The 14,461-nt window shown below is 39.1% G+C and overlaps 1 protein-coding gene across 6 annotated transcripts in view; it reads right to left on the bottom strand.

Moving 5' to 3' along the window:
* The window catches only part of LOC126184175 (SAFB-like transcription modulator), a 187,112-nt gene that overhangs the window by 6,317 nt on the left and 166,334 nt on the right, over nt 1-14,461 (bottom strand). The gene's annotated exons all lie outside the window — the stretch shown is intronic.

Genomic DNA, 14,461 nt, shown 5'->3' with positions numbered 1-14,461 from the left:
AACAAATATCTTACAATTCAGTTTGTTCTGTTGTATGTGCACATCTAAAAAATAAAAGCAACTCAAAGCCCAATACAGAGATACATTTCCTTAAATTAGTGGATGGCCAATTTTCTTCTTTAATGGATGCTCCGTTATACAGCAAGTGCCAATTGTACTTCATTGCCAAATGCCGTATTCAACATCACTTGTTTCTGGCAAAATTGTATAGCTTTTGCATTATCATCAACACAGAACAGTGTCTCTCTTATCATAGAGCATGAAGTCAAAATTCGAGTGTTGTACAAAGCAACATTTCTGAGGCTGAACTTCTCCTACTAGAAATGATGTCCACTGGAGATAAGTTCTGTGCTCACATCTGTGACAAAACATCAGTTTCAGATAAGCTAGTATACAATTACAGGGTGGCAGTAATATTTTACTCTGCTTTTGCTGTCTGTACATACAGGGTGTTTTGGGGTGGGGAATAGCAAATATTTTAGGAAGCAGTAGTATAGACTAATTCGAACAACACATTCTAATTTCTACTGGTTACAGAATATACGGCTGTTTGTGGTGGTACATCCCATTCCTTGAATAAAAGGTATCACATCCTTAAATATATAAGTCAGAGAAAAGATCACCGTGACTCAGTAGTCGAGAAGTGGTGAGCACCCCTCTGTTGGGAGGTGTTTTAAATCGCAGATGCTGATACCAGAGCTAACGATCCAGTGACTGTACAGAAGAGGGTAGCAGTCAGATGACTCTTCCTCCTGAGGTGGAGATAGGAGTTCCATGGAGTGGGCAATGCGGAAGAAAGAGCTCCATGAAATCTAAGGACATGAGATGTCAAAGATAATAAATGTATTGTAATTGTTATTTATCAAGTTGTATATCAGATCTGTTATGTACGTAGTACAGAGAGGATGTATACGAGTTGGTAGCTGTCCTCATTTTCACGTATTGAGTTATAATTTTGAAGATAATATAAGAAGGTGAATTGAATCTCATTCCTTATTTATGTAATGGAGCAAATGTGAAATTAATTTTCAGCATCTTTATCTGCAGCCTGAAGGAGGCGAAGCCGGAGCAAAGTTGGAGGAACAAGGCACACGGTTTCGGGGCACAGACTAGCTGTTCCCTGATCAATAATACTTAACGACAACTGAATATTCAGTAAGCACCATTCATTATATATAAAACGAGTGGTGTTTGGTGCATGAAGTGAAGTATAACGAACCAACATGCAGTCCAAGCCAAGCCGAAACACTTCACATGGTGATCTTACCAGCTGAAAGATACATAAAATGTAGTGAAAAGACCAGACCTCAAGACAATTTTGTAAGAAAGTGCCAAGGAGGAAATGTGTTGCCAAGGGTAACAGGAATAAAACAAGATGTTCTATACAATACAGATGCTAAACTGAATCAGAAATGAATAATAAAATTAAATGAAAAAGGAAAATGAACTCTGTTGGGGAGAAATGGACCAGTATTCAACCAACGACATTATACAATCTACAATCAGTTGTCAAAAGATTGCAGTGCACACACAGTCGTCGGCACATTGCGGCCTATACACAGTTCATTGGCAGCATGCAGTCATCTGCAGATTGCAGACTACACGCAGCACATCGGCAGCATGGAGCCGTGAGCAACTAGCAGTCGATAAGCAGCCCGTTGGTAGCACACAGTATAAAGTTAACGGTGAGCTGTTCTCATGACCAATTAAAAAAGTTGTATGTGTTGTGAGTGATACAACAAGAGTAAAATACAATTAATTTTAAAATTAAAAACGTAAATACAGACGATAAGCATGTTGAGACAATAAATAAAATATTTATTTATGCCTGTCATCACAAGAAATGACCCCACATGAGGGGAAATGAATTTAGAAATAATTTGAGAAAAATTCAACAAATTCACTAAGCAGACACCAACTCTTTAACAAGGAAAATAATAAGAAGATGCAAAATAAATTCAAAGAGATCGATGATAAAATACAATCATCCAAAGAGGAAGTACTTAACAGTAATAATACCAGATTTGTTCGATTTGATGAGAAACGTGAATATTTGGAGGAGTGTTTAGTGCATACACTAGATCATAAACTAAATGTTTTTAAAAACAAAATTCAACAAGACCTTGGGCGTAACACAATTCAAGAACATATTAGGGATATTCATACTGATGTAGAAAAAATTGCGAGAAATTGCAGTAAAGGAGTGTTAACTTGTAAAGGATCAGATCTCAGATGCGCAGAATCATATTTAACTTTTAAAGAAACAGTGCAAGAATGGAGATTCCGTTCCTTCACATGATATCTTTATGGGTTTGGAGGAAAAAGTACAAGCCTTAGAACATAACCCAAAGAAATAAAACATTCAGGTGGTTTTAACAAAAGACAAATGTTTAAGTTCAGAACTCATTTTCTTAATCCATCTCTGGTATTAAAGTTCATTTGACAAACCATGTGTAGCTCTTCTGAGGTTGTCTTAGTGTTCTTTTACTGGGAAACCACTATTTATAAACCAGTCAATTCATATTTTATGTTTACTTTTTCTTTGTGGTCTTCATCTTTCAACCCTCATCACATGCCAAAATTTAAATGAGTAAGTTATGAGCACCTTGATGGCCATTTCTGCTTATCCACAATCTGGTAAATGTCTAGTCTGTGTGATATTATACCTGACAATTAGAATATGCAGGTGTCTCATCTGCTGGAAGAGTACCCACCACAAATTTAGCAATTCCGAAACAGAAGCCTACTCTGGACTCAGTAATTTTATCATAGAATATACAGCAAAGGAAATCAAAATGTGCCTTTTATCACTGTCAAACAGAGTATTAGATGAAGGAATATCTCAAGAATGTCTTAAACTTACAATTACACTGTATATTTATAAAAATGTGATAAAAACCTCCCAAATAACTACAGATCCGCTTCGACAGTATAATCATATCCAAGATAACAGAACATTGTATCCATAAACGGATACATAGCTATTCTGAAAGCGACAACATTTTAAATGCACAACAATTTGGCTTCAGATTTCACATGTCAACTGCAAAAGCTACTGATGCTTTAGTGAATAATGTTTCTGAAGGGTAATTGGAACAGTTATTGATTGAAGCAAAGCATTTGACTCAGTGTCACAACACAACTTATTCATCAAAAAATTAGAATACTTTGGTACTGAAGATAAATCACTCAGTTTATTCAAGTCTTATTTAAGCAATATGTTACAACTTATAATTTCAAGTAAGCAGTGAACAGCAATACTCCCTATAACAACAGGAATCCCCAAAGACTCTGTACTTGGACCTTTGACCAAAAGCTCTCTTGCAAAGAATATACCAATTATCTGTGCACCAAACTAGCTGGTGTACTTTTTAATTGTGTAAATTAAGAAACAATATGAGCAAACAGTTGTTTCTCTACTCATACTATGTTTTCTTCCGTTCCTGTCTGCAATATGGAATACTGCTCTGGAGAAATTCCTCAGGAGCTAAATGTATTTTCAGACAGCAGAAGAAAGCAATCAGATATGTACTGGGATTAGCACTAGAGTCCTTCAGAAACTAATTTAAATGTCACAGCATAATGACAGTGTCTAGCCAGTACATATATACCTGTTTAATATACGCTAGAGAAAATTTGGAATAGTTCAACATGAGATGTGATGTGCATGTACACAATACCAGGAACAGTCACTTGTGGGAGTTGTCTTCCTCAAGGCTTGGTACAGTCCATAGTAACAATAAACACTTGAGCATAAAACTGTTCATTAAATTACCATACTCAGCTTGTACAGTACTACCAAATAAATATAAGAGTGTATTAAAAACTTGGCTAAACTACAATGAATTCTATTCAACTGAAGAATTACTAGAAACTAATCATTAGAATATATGTTGGAATATGTGTCTCTTCAAAGTGATGAAGAAAATTCTTAAATAAGCTAGTTATTTACTGTGTGTGTAACTGGTCACTGGGCAAAACATGACTCCACTGTAAACTTTGTCAAAGCCAACTGTATGAAACATACCGGAAGGTAAATAAATAAATAAATATTCATTCTTGTAGCCAAAGGAACCTCTTGCAATAAAGCTGGAGAAGCTTGGTTTCAAGAAAGTTCAGGTAAGACAATGCAGTAACACAACAGACACAATCAACTGATTGTCTACCATACCACACCACACATTATTTACACAACAGAGAACTTGAAAATGTGTCTGCATTCAGGCAAATGTGTTTTTGTAGGACCAACTATGTGAGTTACAAGTCATACTGAAATCTTGTTGATACCATCATGAATGACACTGGCTTCATCATTTTACAGTTAGCCAATGACCAAATTCCAATAGTCTACTGGCCTCTCCTCCTCAATGATATTGAATGCACTGTACATGGTAAGGACAGCAGTCGTACGTACAAAATGTCTGCCATATTCTTGTATGTGGAACAGTGAAATGTGCTTGTTAAAGGACAGCTTTCTACCAACTCAATAATGTCTTCTTCTGCCACATACTGTTCATTTAAATGTTCATATGAAATATGACTACTGGGTGCCACACCAGTTTCACTTGTTGTTGTGGTCTTCAGTCCTGAGACTGGTTTGATGCAGCTCTCCATGCTATTCTATCCTGTGCAAGATTCTTCATGTCCCAGTACCTACTGCAACCTACATCCTTCTGAATCTGCTTAGTGTATTCATCTCTTGGTCTCCCTCTACAATTTCTACCTTCCACACTGCCCTCCAATACTAAATTGGTGATCCCTCGATGTCTCAGAACATGTCCTACCAACCGATCCCTTCTTCTAGTCAAGTTGTGCCACAAGCTCCTCTTCTCCCCAATTCTATTCAATACCTCCTCATTAGTTATGTGATGTACCCATCTAATCTTCAGCCTTCTTCTGTAGCACTACATTTCGAAAGCTTCTATTCTCTTTTTGTCTAAACTATTTATCGTCCACGTTTCACTTCCATACATGGCTACACTCCATACAAATACTTTCAGAAACGACTTCCTGACATTTAAATTTATACTCAATCTTAACAAATTTTTCTTCTTCAGAAACGCTTTCCTTGCCATTGCCAGTCTACATTTCATATCCTCTCTACTTCGACCATCTTCAGTTATTTTGCTCCCCAAATAGCAAAACTCCTTTGCTACTTTAAGTGTCTCATTTCCTAATCTAATTCCCTCAGCATCACCCAACTTAATTCGTCTACATTCCATTATCCTTGTTTTGCTTTTGTTGATGTTCATCTTATACCCTCCTTTCAAAACACTGTCCATTCCATTCAACTGCTCTTCCAAGTCCTTTGCTGTCTCTGACAGAATTACAATGTCATCGGCAAACCTCAAAGTTTTTATTTCATCTCCATGGATTTTAATACCTACTCCGAATTTTTCTTTTGTTTCCTTTATTGCTTGCTCAATATACAGATTGAATAACATCAGCGATAGGCTACAACCCTGTCTCACTTCCTTCCTAACCACTGCTTCCCTTTCATACCTCTAGACTCTTGTAACTGCCATCTGGTTTCTGTACAAATTGTAAATAGCCTTTCGCTCCCTGTATTTTACCCATGCCACCTTTAGAATTTGAAAGAGAGTATTCCAATCAACACTGTCAAAAGCTTTCTCTAAGTCTACAAATGCTAGAAATGTAGGTTTGCCTTTCCTTAATCTTTCTTCTAAGATAAGTCGTAGGGTCAGTATTACCTCACGTGTTCCAACATTTCTACGGAATCCAAACTGATCTTCCCCGAGGTCGGCTTCTATCAGTTTTTCCATTCGTCTGTAAAGAATTCGCATTAGTATTTTGCAGCTGTGACTTATTAAACTGATAGTTCAGTAATTTTCACATCTGTCAACACCTGCTTTCTTTGGGATTGGAATTATTATATTTTTCTTGAAGTCTGAGGGTATTTCGCCTGTCTCATACACCTTGTTCACCAGATGGTAGAGTTTTGTCAGGACTGGCTCTCCCAAGGCCGTCAGTAGTTCTAATGGAATGTTGTCTACTCCCAGGGCCTTGTTTCGACTCAGGTCTTTCAGTGCTCTGTCAAACTCTTCACGCAGTATCATATCTCTCATTTCATCTTCATCTACATCCTCTTCCATTTCTATAATATTGTCCTCAAGTACATCACCCTTGTATAGACCCTCTATGTACTCCTTCCACCTTTCTGCTTTCCCTTCTTTGCTTGGAAATGGGTTTCCATCGGAGCTCTTGATATTCATACAAGTGGCTCTCTTCTCTCCAAAGGTATCTCCAACTTTCCTGTAGCCGGTATCTATCTTACCCCTAGTGAGATAAGTCTCTACATCCTTACATTTGTCCTCTAGCAATCCCTACTTAGTCATTTTGCACTTCCTGTCAATCTCATTTTTGAGACGTTTGTATTCCTTTTTGCCTGCTTCATTTACTGCATTTTTAAATTTTCTCCTTTAATCAATTAAATTCAATATTTCTTCTGTTACCCAAGGGTTTCTACTAGCCCTCATCTTTTTGCCTATTTGATCATCTGCTGCCTTCACTATTTCATCGCTCAAAGCTACCCATTCTTCTTCTACTGTATTTCTTTCCCCCATTCCTGTCAATTGTTCCCTTATGCTCTCCCTTAAACCCTGTACAACTTCTGGTTCTTTCAGTTTATCCAGGTCCCATCTCCTTGAATTCCCACCTTTTTGCAGTTTCTTCAGTTTTAATCTACAGTTCATAACCAATAGATTGTGGTCAGAGTCCACATCTGCCCCTGGAAATGTCTTACAATTTAAAACCTGGTCCCTAAATCTCTGCCTTACCATTATATAATCTATCTGATACCTTCTAGTATCTCCAGGATTCTTCCATGTATACAACCTTCTTTTATAATTCTTGAACCAAGAGTTAGCTATGATTAAGTTATGCTCTGCACAAAATTCCACCAGGCGGCTTCCTCTTTCATTTCTTAGCCCCAATCCATATTCACCTACTATGTTTCCTTCTCTCCCTTTTCCTACTCTCGAATTCCAGTCACCCGTGACTATTAAATTTTCGTCTCCCTTCACTACCTGAATAATTTCTTTTATATTTCATCAATTTCTTTGTCATCTGCAGAGCTAGTTAGCATATAAACTTGGACTACTGTAGTAGGTGTGGTCTTTGTGTCTATCTTGGCCACAATAATGCGTTCACTATGCTGTTTGTAGTAGCTTACCCGTACTCCTATTTTTTTACTCATTATAAAACCTACTCCTGCATTACCCCTATTCGATTTTGTATTTATAACCCTGTATTCACCTGACCAAAAGTCTTGTTCCTCCTGCCACCGAACTTCACTAATTCCCACTATATCTGACTTTAACCTATCCATTTCCCTTTTTAAATTTTCTAACCTACCTGCCCGATTAAGGGATCTGACATTCCATGCTCCGATCCGTAGAACACCAGTTTTCTTTCTCCTGATAACAACGTCCTCGAGTCATCCCCGCCCGGAGATCCGAATGGGGGACTATTTTACCTCTGGAATATTTTACCCAAGAGGACGCCATCATCATTTAATCATACAGTAAAGCTGCATGCCCTCGGGAAAAATTATGGCTGTAGTTGCCCCTTGCTTTCAGCTGTTCGCAGTACCAGAACAGCAAGGCCATTTTGGTTAATGTTACAAGGCCAGATCAGTCAATCATCCAGACTGTTACCCCTGCAACTACTGAAAAGGCTGCTGCCCCTCTTCAGATACCCCTCCGTTGTGGCGTTGTGGTTGCACCTACGGTACAGCTATCTGTATCGTTGGGGTACGCAAGCCTCCCCACCAACGGCAAGGTCCATGGTTCACTTAGTTTAGTGAAAATGATACTCTGTGACTAGGAAATCCCCTAACGTATTCTCTACAAGCAGCAGCAGCCTTTTCATTACAAAACCCATACACACATACCGTACAGGAAATGTGTGCAGCATGCTTAAATAATACAGTACAATTGTCCAACAAATACTAATCACAGTTGAAAGCATTACATTATGCAAACTCAAGCACAACCACAAAATTTAAACTTTGACAAGAAAATGGAAATCGATAAACAAACCCATATCTACTGAAGTACCAACACGCCAAATGAAAAATTTTATGTTGCCAATAAAAATTGGATGTGTGTGTTTACAGAATGTTGAATTCGAATTAGTTTATACAGTACCACCTCCTAAGATATTTACTATTTTTCCATGAAACAAACAGTTTTTACTTTGTGTCTTACACGATGCTGCTGTACTGGTTAGTAAGAAAAAGGGGGCAGAGGGGAGGCGGGGGGGGGGGGGGGGGGGCCTTACGATGCTCAATCTACTGCTGAGTTTGATTTATATATTTTAATAAGAAAGTATGAAGGATGGCAGTAACGGTCCACTTCAGTGATAGTAGCTACCTAATTTAGTGCAAAGAATGTTTTGTGTTTCAGCTCCCAATGGATTTTGCGAAAGAAATTTTAGTACAGCAGGGAATCTTATCTTGGAGAGATGAAACGGATTCAACACAATTTTAAAACAAGTACATATCCTGACAGTCAGCTGTAATTACTATGCTAACAGAGAAGAATCTGGAGATAGTTTTCTTGCTGTTAGATTTTTATGTGTAAATTTATATTAATAAAGCATAGCATGTTAAAAAAAAGAAGCTATGTGAAGTTTCATTCTGAGATCAACCGTTACTACAAAGGCTGATTATTAATGAATGTTTCTTCTCTGAAATTTTTAATTGGTTTCAAATATTTGCTGTTTTTTGGTTCAAATGGCTCTGAGCACTATGGGACTTAACATCTGAGGTCATCAGTCCCCTAGAACTTAGAACTACTTAAACCTAACTAACCTAAGGACATCACACACATCCATACCCGAGGCAGGATTCGAACCTGCGACCGTAGCGGTCACGCTGTTCCAGACTGAAGCGCCTACAACAGCTCGTAAACACCGGCTGGCCTGCCATTTTTTACTGGAAGATCTTTTTTCTATTATTGGCATTTGTGATTAATTGCTGTAGCAGATATTGTTAACTTACATATTGTGTTACATTTAGTTTTCTATTTCATATTATCTACATTTACTGTAATTTACTCTATTTTTAAGTTTGTTTGTGACTACAATTAACCTCGAAAAGTTTTATCACAGGTTTTTCTGTTGCCTCAATAGAAATTTCATGATTATAGGGAATTAGTAATTTTTTAGCTCAACAGATTAAAAATAAGTCATCAGGCTTAGTTTAATGTTATTTGTTCACTGCCCTGAAAAACACTGCACCAACCACAATGCAGCCACACTGTGAATGATGTTCTTGAACACAGGATGAGTTACCTGACATTTGTAAGCAGCTGGAAATCGCCCTGGCCACTGTCAAACGGCTGGCACTTGCTGTGAATCAATATGCTGGAAGAGCTCCAGAGAGTCATATATCTGTGGTACCAAAGGTATCTGAAGTACTATCCTCTCCTGTCAATCCTATCTCCTCTGCAGGAAGTATGGGATCTGGCATTACTGGTCTGCTTGGCTGCAAGTGGCGTGTCAATGGTAGATCTAGCTTCAGGACGTTATACAGATTCCCCCATCCAACAAGCTCGAGGTGCTGTCTTTTAGTGAAACTGAGCCAGTGGGACTCACTTCACCTGTTTCAGGGAAACTTACTTTGTCCGATTTCAAGAGGAAGTAAATGCAATAGAACAGGAATCTAATAATCATCAGCAGTTCAAACGTAAGGTCAATAATGGTACCTCTAAGGGAAATGGCAGCAAGGAACAGGAAGGAATGTGAGGTGCACTCAGTATGTATGGCTGGGGGCCTCATTCAACATGCTGAAGATGCTATTCCAGCAGCCAGTGAGGGAACACGGCACAACCAACTGTGGATTGTGGCACACATTGGAGCAAACAATACCTGTCCTTTGGGCTCTGAGGTCATACTTGGATCATTCCAGTAAATGGCAGAGAAGGTTGAGAAGACCAACCTTGGGCATACAGTTTCAACAAAGTCCACAATTTACGGCATTGTCTCCAGAACTGATCGTGGTCCCCTAGTTCTGAGTCATGTGGAAAGAACGAACCAGAGACTTCAAGGGTTCCGTGACAACCAATGCTGCAACTTACCGGATGTGCATCATAGGGTTAAGAATTTCGAGTCCCCCCCTAAACAGGTCAGCTGTGCACTACACATCAGAGGCTGCTAGTAATGTAGCTGACTGTGTGTGGGGTGCACATTACAGTGTTTTAGATTAGGCATCTCGCCGTCCACTCCAGATGATGGCTGTAGGAGATGCAGACATAAAAGTGTAAGGTCAAAATGAATGCTCCCTACATGTCAGAGCATTAAAATCCTAATAGCTAATGTCAAAGCATTCACAACTAAGTGCCAGAGGTAGCTCCTGAAAAGCAGTGAAGCTCACATAATACTACATACTGAAACCTGGTTGAAACATGAAATTGACAGCAGTGAGATTGTTGGGGACAATTAAAGTGTTTATTGTAAGAATAGGTTAATGAGAAGTACAAGTACAGGGGGTTTATTTGTTACAGTAACACACTCAAACCCATCGAGACAAATACTGAAGCTGCATGCAAGATTGTCTGGGCAAGTCTCAGTAACAGGAATGGCAATAAAATAGTAATTGCCTCCTTTTATCACCCGCCATACTCACTTACTGACGTAATCAAAAACTTTTTAGACAAATCTCAGTTCACTTGTATGTGAGTTCCCCAATCATCCAGTAATCATCACTAGATACTTACTCACACACAATCAATTGGGAAAATTACAGTTTTATTAGTGAAGGGCATGACAAGACGTCCTGTGAAACATTATTAAATGCCTTCTCAGAAAACTATCTAGAACAGATAGTCTGGAATGCCACACATTATGGAAATATATTAGAACTAATGGCAACAAACAGACCTGACCTCTTAGAGGATGTCCACATCAAAACTCATTTCAGCAACAGTGAAGTGGCTGAGGCCACAATGATTACCAAAGTACATAAGATAACTAAACAAGTAGAAGGATATGTATGTTCAGTAAACTGGATAAAAATCAGTAGCATTATATCTCAATGAGAAACTTGAAACTTTCAGCACAGGGTAGGAGCATGCAGAGGAACTGTGGTCAAGTTCAAAATGCACTGGACAGACGTGTACACTGAAAAACAGTTCACAATAGGAGACACCCTCCGTGGTATAGAGTCACTATAAAGAACCTTCTAAAGACACTGAGATTACTTCATAATACATGAAAAACAAAGCTTATGCCTATAGCTAGAGAGATGTTGAATGAAATGTGTTTGGCTGTCAAGAGGGCAATGCATGATGTCTTCAATGACTACTGTTGCAGAATATTGTCAAACAATATTTCACAAAATCCAAAGAAATTCTGGTAATTTGTAAAGGCTGTTAGTGGCACCCAAGTTACTGTCCAGTCCCTAGCAAATGAGACAGAAACTGAAATCAAGGGTAGCAAAGCAAAAGATGAAATGCTAAACTCCATTCTCAAATGTTCCTTTACAAAGGAAAACCCAGGAGAGCTGCCTCCATTTTATACTCGAACGACTGAAAAGATGAATTAAGTGTCAGTGTTGTTGAGAGACAGCTGAAATCGTTAAAATTGAACAAAGCTCCAGGGCTCAATGGAATCCCTGCCATATTCTACACTGAATCTGTGACTGAGTTAGCACCTCTTCTAACTACAATCTACTGTAGATCCCTTGAACAAAAAAATGTGTACAGCTTAGAACAAGGTTAGTAGAAGTGATCCATAAAACTGCTGTATCCTTGATACTGATTTGTTGTACAATTTTATAACACATTCTGAGGTCAAACATAATGAAATCTCTCTAATAGAATGATCTCCAAGCCAATCATATGGATTCCAAAACAATGATCATGCAAAAGCGAACTCATGCTTTTCTCACATGATATACTGAAAGCTATGGATCAAGGCAGTCAGGCAGATTGTATATTTCTCGATTTCCGAAAAGCACTGGATTCAGTATCTCATCTATGCTTATTGTCAAAAGTATGATCATGTGTGGTATCAAGTGAAATTTGTGACTAGATTGAGGATTTCTTGGTAAGTAGGTTGCAACATGTTATCTTGGATGGAGAGTCATTGTCAGACAGAGAAGTAACTTCAGGTGTACCCCAGGGGTATGTATTGGGACCCTTGCTGCTCATGTTGCGTATTAATGACCTTAATATTAATAGTAACATCAGGATTTTTGCAGATGATGCAGTTTTCTATAATGAAGCACTATCTGAAAGAAGCTGCATAAATAGTCAGTTAGATCTTGATACAATTTCAAATTGGTGCATGGGTTGGCATCTTGCTTTAAATGTTCAGGAATGTAAAACTGTGCACTCCACAAAACGGAAAAACATAGTATCCTATGACTATAATATCAATGAGTCACTATTGGAATCGGACAACTCAAACCAATGAAATGGAATGATCACATAGGCTTAGCTGTGGCTAAAGCAAATGGTAGACTTCAGTTCACTGGTAGAATACTGGGAAAGTGCAGTCAATCTACAAAGGAGATTGCTTACAAATCACTCGTGCAACCCATTCTGGAATATTGCTCAAGTGTGTGGGACCCATACAAATAGGACTATCAGGGGATATTAAACGCATACAAATAAGGGCAATATGAATGGTCACAGGGATATTGAACACATATAGAGAAGGGTAGTACAAATGGTCAAAGATTTGACTCACGGGAGTGTGTCACAGGCATGCTGAAGAAACTTAACTGACAGATTCTTGAAGATTGAGGTAAACTATCCCAGGAAAGCCTACTTACCAAGTTTCACAAATTGGCTTTAAATAATGATTCTATTAATATGCTACAACCCCCAGCTTATCACTCACATAGGGATTGTGAGGACAAGATTAGAATAATTACAGCATACACGGGGACATGAAACAATTGTTCTGCCAACACTCAACGTGTGAATGGAACTGGAACAACCTTTACTAACTGACACAATGAGAGGTGCCCTCTACCACCCACTTCACAGTGGTTTGCAGAGTATAGATGTAGATTATGGGCCACAATGATGCCGCAATTAAATGTTGTGACATATAGGTATAGCATAATCTAAATTGATCATAGTATAGTTCCACTAACATGAGGGAATATCAGGATCAACACCAGGCTTTCAACACTGAGTTACAGTCACAACAGAGTGGTGAACATGCCAGACCTGCTGGTGTCTGTCCTTTCCAGAGTGCCCCTGTTCAATCGCAGCAGGCTCACTTCAAGAATTTGCACACCACGCCTGAATGTAGACATGCTTGATCAAGTATGAGCAAGAAACACCCCAATTTGTAGATATCGAAGATGCACCCCACAAATATCTCTCAGGATGTGCTCATGTGGGTGTGAGTTACTTTTGCACAAGTGTGTGGGTTATTGTTGTCTATTTCTGATGAAGGCCTTGTTAGCCAAAAGCTTACTATCTGACAGTCTTTTTGTTGTGCTTATATGCGACTCGACATCTCCGCTATATGGTGAGTAGCAACTATCCTTTTCCTAATAATAATAATAATAATAACAACATATATCTAAAAACAAAGATGATGTGACTTACCAAACGAAAGTGCTGGCAGGTCGATAAGACACACAAACAAACACAAACATACACAAAAAATTCAAGCTTTCGCAAAAAACGGTTGCTTCATCAGGAAAGAGGAAAGGAGAGGGAAAGACGAAAGGATGTGGGTTTTAAGGGAGAGGGTAAGGAGTCATTCCAATCCCGGGAGCGGAAAGACCTACCTTAGGGGGAAGAAAGGACAGGTATACACACACACACACACACACACACACATATCCATCCGCACATACACAGACACAAGCAGACATTTGTAAAGGCAAAGAGTTTGGGCAGAGATGTCAGTCGAGGCGGAAGTACAGAGGCAAAGATGTTGTTGAAAGACAGGTGAGGTATGAGCGGCGGCAATTTGAAATTAGAAATTAGCGGAGATTGAGGCCTGGCAGATAACGAGAAGAGAGGATATACTGAAGGGGAAGTTCCCATCTCCAGAGTTCTGACAGGTTGGTGTTAGTGGGAAGTATCCAGATAACCCGGACAGTGTAACACCGTGCCAAGATCTGCTGGCCGTGCACCAAGGCACGTTTAGCCACAGGGTGATCCTCATTACCAACAAACACTGTCTGCCTGTGTCCATTCATGCGAATGGACAGTTTGTTGCTGGTCATTCCCACATAGAAAGCTTCACAGTGTAGGCAGGTCAGTTGGTAAATTACGTGGGTGCTTTCACACGTGGCTCTGCCTTTGATCATGTACACCTTCCAGGTTACAGGACTGGAGTAGGTGGTGGTGGGAGGGTGCATGGGACAGGTTTTACACCGGGGGCGGTTACAAGGGTAGGAGCCAGAGGGTAGGGAAGGTGGTTTGGGGATTTCATAGGGATGAACTAAGAGGTTACGAAGGTTAGGTGG

The sequence above is a fragment of the Schistocerca cancellata genome, chromosome 1 (genome assembly GCF_023864275.1).
Source record: "Schistocerca cancellata isolate TAMUIC-IGC-003103 chromosome 1, iqSchCanc2.1, whole genome shotgun sequence".
Classification (NCBI taxonomy): Eukaryota; Metazoa; Arthropoda; class Insecta; order Orthoptera; family Acrididae; genus Schistocerca; species Schistocerca cancellata.
This window is presented reverse-complemented; position numbering and strand designations above follow the sequence as displayed.